Source organism: Oncorhynchus gorbuscha, linkage group LG21 (genome assembly GCF_021184085.1).
Source record: "Oncorhynchus gorbuscha isolate QuinsamMale2020 ecotype Even-year linkage group LG21, OgorEven_v1.0, whole genome shotgun sequence".
Classification (NCBI taxonomy): Eukaryota; Metazoa; Chordata; class Actinopteri; order Salmoniformes; family Salmonidae; genus Oncorhynchus; species Oncorhynchus gorbuscha.
Window position 1 is genome coordinate 2,082,848 of NC_060193.1, and position 5,534 is coordinate 2,088,381.

Here is a 5,534-nt window from a genome sequence, read left to right on the forward strand (position 1 = left end):
GGAATTCCCAGACCCAAACTGCCATACTTTGAAAACGGAAAGGAGAGTGAATTTGTCCTTTTGGAAATGGCATTGGAGAGTCTACTGGGTATTCACGGTCATCTGTCAGAACGCTACAAATACCAAGTACTAATGGATCATTTGCGGTTTCCCAGTGCATACAGGCTGGCCCAATCATTTATGCACTCCGCAACACCATACACTGCAGCTCTCCAGGCCCTGAAGGCGAGATATGGTGAGCCACGTCAGCTAGTCCAGAATGAACTAAACAACATCCTGAACACGTCTCCAATTAAAATGGGAGACCATGCTGCCTTCCAAGAATTCTCCCTGGCAGTCCAATCCCTGACCTCGATGCTCCAATCCGTTGAAGGAGAAGACGGGAACGAGCTTAAATGTGGCTCCCACGTGGACAGGCTTCTCAGCAAACTTCCAGTGTACCTCAGAGACAGTTTCATTGAACATTGTTTGAATAAGGGCATCCTGAAAGAGGGCTCGAGAAGCACCTATGCTCTCAGAGACCTGGCCACATGGTTGGAGGTGAAGGCAAAGGCGAAGAGCATCGCTCACCAGGCCACAATCTCCGCCATAGCCATAGGGGGAAGGAAGGAGTTTGAACGCCAGCAGGGACAGAAAAGACCAAATCCCACTACCATGTACTTAAATAGTGAGGCCGGGAGGAACCCGGGAAGAAGACCCCTCTCAAGAGCAAGAACATCAAATTCCAGCCTTACTGCCCATATTGCAATAGTAAGGGGCACTTCCTTGGCTCATGCCCCAGAGTAAAAAAGCTCACTCAAACTCAATTGAAGGCCTGGATCACTTCAGGCGAGCGATGCTACAAGTGTGCCCGTAGCCATAAGGTGGAGACCTGCACATTGAGGAAACCCTGCAACCGCTGTAAAGAAATCCATCTCACCGTGTTGCATGATCTATTTCCCCAAGCAAAGAAGGAGCAGAGTATGCTCCTGGTAGGAGCTGCAAAGGAGCTGTATCTCGACCAGCAGAACCGGTCTCCAAGGGTCATGTTGAAGGTGGTCAAGGTCACTCTGCAAAGTGAAGGGAGAAGCATTGATACATTCGCCGTTCTAGATGATGGGTCAGAAAGAACAATCATTCTCACAGCGGCCACCCGTCAGCTTAACCTGGAAGGGACCCCCGAGACCCTTAATCTCAGAACGGTGCGACATGATGTTATCCAAATGAAAGGCTCTGCTGTAACCTTTAGCATTTCACCTTCAGGAAACAGGGACGTGGCCTATAACATCACCAATGCCTTCACGGCAGATGGCTTGAATCTCGCAGAGCACTCCTGCCCGGTAAGTGTTCTACAGAAACAATATCCTCATCTACGAGGATTGCCTCTTCCTAACCTGGCCAGCGTAGCACCACTTATCCTGATTGGGTCAGACCACCCACATCTCGTCACCCCGACTGAGCCTATACGAGCTGGACCAGAAGGAGGATCCATTGCTGTCCATACATCCTTGGGTTGGGCTGTGCAAGGTCCATCCCATCTACTTCTCTCCACCCAAGCTGTACAGTCACAGCAAGTCCTCTTCACCAGAAGCAATCCAGATGCAGCCACTGACCTCCTTCGGAATGTTGAGATGCTATGGAAGATGGACACCTTCTCCAACCGGAAGCTACAGGAGGTCACTCGCTCGAAAAATGACTCCTATGCATTAGACCTCCTGGAGAAGAGCACCACCACCACTGAAATGGATGGCGTTCGCAGGTATGCAACCCCACTGCTACGGGTGCCCAACCATCCTCCTCTGGCAACCACGACACGGGCTGTACTCCCACTACTGCGTGGAACAGAGCGACACCTGGTGAAGAATCCTGAGCTTGCAGAAGTTCATAACCGAGAGATTCATAACCTTGTGAAGGCAGGCTACGTCACTGAAGTGACAGCTCATGAAGAGGGAAACGCACTCCGTGAATCCTGGTATCTCCCTCACCATGTTATCCAGCAACATGGTGGGAAGTATAGACTTGTCTTCAACTGTTCATTCCAAGCAGCTGGTCAAAGCCTGAATGACTGTCTACTCCCCGGACCAACCTTAGGTCCTTCCTTGCTCGGTGTCCTTCTCCGGTTCCGGCAGCACTCTACAGCCATCAGTGGAGACATCAAAGCCATGTTTCATCAGATTCGTTTACTGCCTTCTGACACCACACTGCTCCGGTTCATATGGCGAAATATGGAACGAGATGCAGAGCCCACAATCTATGAATGGCAGGTACTCCCATTCGGCACCACCTGCAGTCCTTGCTGTGCCATATACGCTCTGCAGAGACATGCACGGGAGCATCCAGACAGTGACCCAGAAGTATTGGATTCAGTGGAAAATGCCTTCTATGTGGATAACTGCTTACAAAGCATCCCATCCACGGCTGAAGCGAAATCACTCCTTGATAAAGTGCGGAATCTCCTGTCCAAAGGGGGATTTGAGGTCCGACAGTGGGCTAGTAACAGAGCGGAGGTTATCCAGCACCTCCCGCCACAAGCTAGGTCCAGTAGCAGTGAACTATGGCTAACGCAGTCTGGTGCTAACCCAGAAGAGCCCACTCTAGGACTGAGGTGGAGCTGCCTACCGGATACCCTGGGGTATAAGCACCGCTCATCCCCGAGTACCGAAACCCCCACTCTGCGCACCATCTATCGGACCCTGGCCAGTCAATACGATCCCCTTGGGTATATCCTGCCATACACAACACGGGCCAAAGTCTTAGTCCAGGACCTGTGGCAGACCAAGAGGGACTGGGATGAACCAATCCACCCAGCTGACCTAGTGGAACGATGGATCTGTTGGGAAACTGAGTTAACGGAGCTCTCTGATGTCCAAATGCCAAGATGTTATGTACCATCCTGTGTTGACCAACTGGGATCATGCCTGGAACTGCATGTGTTCTGTGACGCTTCGGAGCGAGCTTATGGGGCGGTTTCCTATCTTAGAGTGGAGGATAAGGCAGGCCACACCCATGTCTCCTTTGTCATGGCCAGGTCCAGGGTCGCACCCAAGAAGCAGTTGTCAATGCCTAGGCTGGAACTCAGTGCTGCCCTTTCCGGAGCCCAGTTGGCCTCTACCTTGCGAGCCGAGCTCACCTTGCCAATCCAAAGGATCATCTACTGGAGTGATTCGACCACTGTATTGACATGGCTCAAGTCGGAGTCCTGCAGGTATAAGGTGTTTGTCGGGACTCGCATTGCGGAAATCCAAGACCTAACAGAAGTCCAGGACTGGAGGTATGTTGATAGCATAAACAATCCTGCTGATGACATTACTAGAGGTAAAACCCTTAAGGAATTGGCTAAACCCCATCGCTGGAGCTTGGGACCACCATTCTTGTCCCAACCAGAGAACGAGTGGCCGACAGCCCCCAGGCGTGCGGCCCCTCCGCGACCGACTGAAGCTCATGAGTTAAGGAAGTCTGCCCAATGCTACAGCATTTCTACGGAACCAACAACGGCTCTCCCTGACCTAACACAATCCCAAACACTGCCGGATCTGATCACAGCCACAAACCAGACCTCAGATGGGGTGGCTTCTATACCTACCTCCCTCGCGGCAGAGACACTACTCCTCCAGCAAGCACAAGCAGTTAGCTTCCCTGAGGAGTTAAAAGCTCTGAAAGCCGGTAGGGAAGTGGCTAAGGGCAGCCGTCTTCTCTCTCTTGCCCCAGAATATGATCCAATCCTTGGAGTGATCAGAGTCGGAGGAGGCTGCGCCAAGCGGAGGTTTTGGACCCAGATGCTATCCACCCAATTATCCTCGACTCCAGACACCCTCTTACCAGGCTCCTCATCAAGAGTTATGATGAGCGGCTTCTCCACCCAGGGCCAGAGAGGGTCTATGGGAGATGAGGCGGAAGTACTGGATAATTGGAGGACGAGGAGCCATTCGTAAGCACCAATACGCCTGCGTAGAATGTCAGAGATGGCGGGCCGGAGCTACGGTGCCCAAAATGGCAGATTTACCCCCTGCTCGCTTGCGCCTCCTTAAACCACCCTTCTGGTCAACAGGAGTAGATTGCTTCGGCCCCTTGATGATCAAGTTAGGTCGTCGTGTGGAAAAGCGCTGGGGCATTCTATTCAAGTGTATGACAACCAGATGTGTCCACCTGGACCTACTGGAGAGTTTGGCTACGGAAGCCTTCCTCATGGCCCTACGGCGGTTTATCTCCCGACGGGGGAAACCCTACGAGATCCTGGCTGACAGAGGTACGAACTTCAAGGCAGGAGAAGCCAGGTTGGAGGAAGCCTTCCAAGCCATGGAACCCAGCCTCCAGGATCAGCTGATGGACCAACAAATCTCATTCAAATTTAACCCTCCAGGCGCTCCTCATTTTGGAGGAACATGGGAGCGAGAGATCAAATCTGTAAAGACGGCCTTACGAGTCGTACTAGGGGACCAAACTGTCACTGAAACGGTCTTAAGGACTGTCCTGATAGAGGTGGAAGGGATTCTGAACTCCAAACCTTTTGGGATATCTCTCTGCAGACATCGCTGACCCCGATCCGGTTACACCGAATATGCTCTTGATGGGACGCCGAGATGCGTCACTTCCTCAAGCCATGTATGCTGATACCAACCTCGTAGGCAGACGCCGGTGGCGACACAGCCAAATCTTAGCTGACCATTTTTGGGCCCGATTCATTCGGGATTACCTACCAAGTCTACAGCACAGAGGGAAATGGCGGAGAGAAATGACCAGCCTGGAAACTGGCCAAGTAGTAATGATGGTGGACCCTCAGCTGCCTCGAGCCTCCTGGCCGGTGGGCCGTATAACTAAGACCATGCCTGGGACCGATGGTCGTGTTAGATCAGTGGAAATCCAGGTGAAGAACCGGACATATATCCGGCCAGTTGCCCGACTGATTCCTCTCCCTGAGATGACAGAGGACGGGGAGCAATGAGCCTTTTGAGGAATGTGGAAATTAACAAATTTCCGGGGTGGCTGTAGAAAAGGCCCATGGAGTTGGTGGAATACTCCTTTAATTCATTGCCATCTACTCAGCTGGGCCAGGGGCGCTTTAATTAGGTCAGGTGGAAATGTCCTACAGATCTCAACTCCATAAAAGGAGGAAATTGCCATCGCCTGATCTCGCTGCTTTCTCTTCCCTAAATCCATCTGATCCAGAAGTTCTGTGCGTCCATGAATCCACGTAAGTCCACCGACTCTTACCTTTCATCTGAATGATCTGTGGTGATCGGGAGAGTGGGCCATTCAGTTATTGTTTATAGTTATCACCGCGGAGCGCGGCTTGGAGCGCACGCTTCGAACATATTGTGTAATGTGAATTGTTAATAATGACTGCTATGATTTGATCTTTGATTATGAATTTGATTGTATACATGTTATTTGTTTCCTTTGTGATGCAGCACAGACTACCAGTAAATATACCACTTTATGGCTAAAGGAATTCCTGCCTCAGTCTCATACATTCCTCTGTCACCTGACACGTGACCACCTGTTCACCTTCACTGTCAGTCATCCTACCTGTCCAGCAACCCACACAGATTCCACTA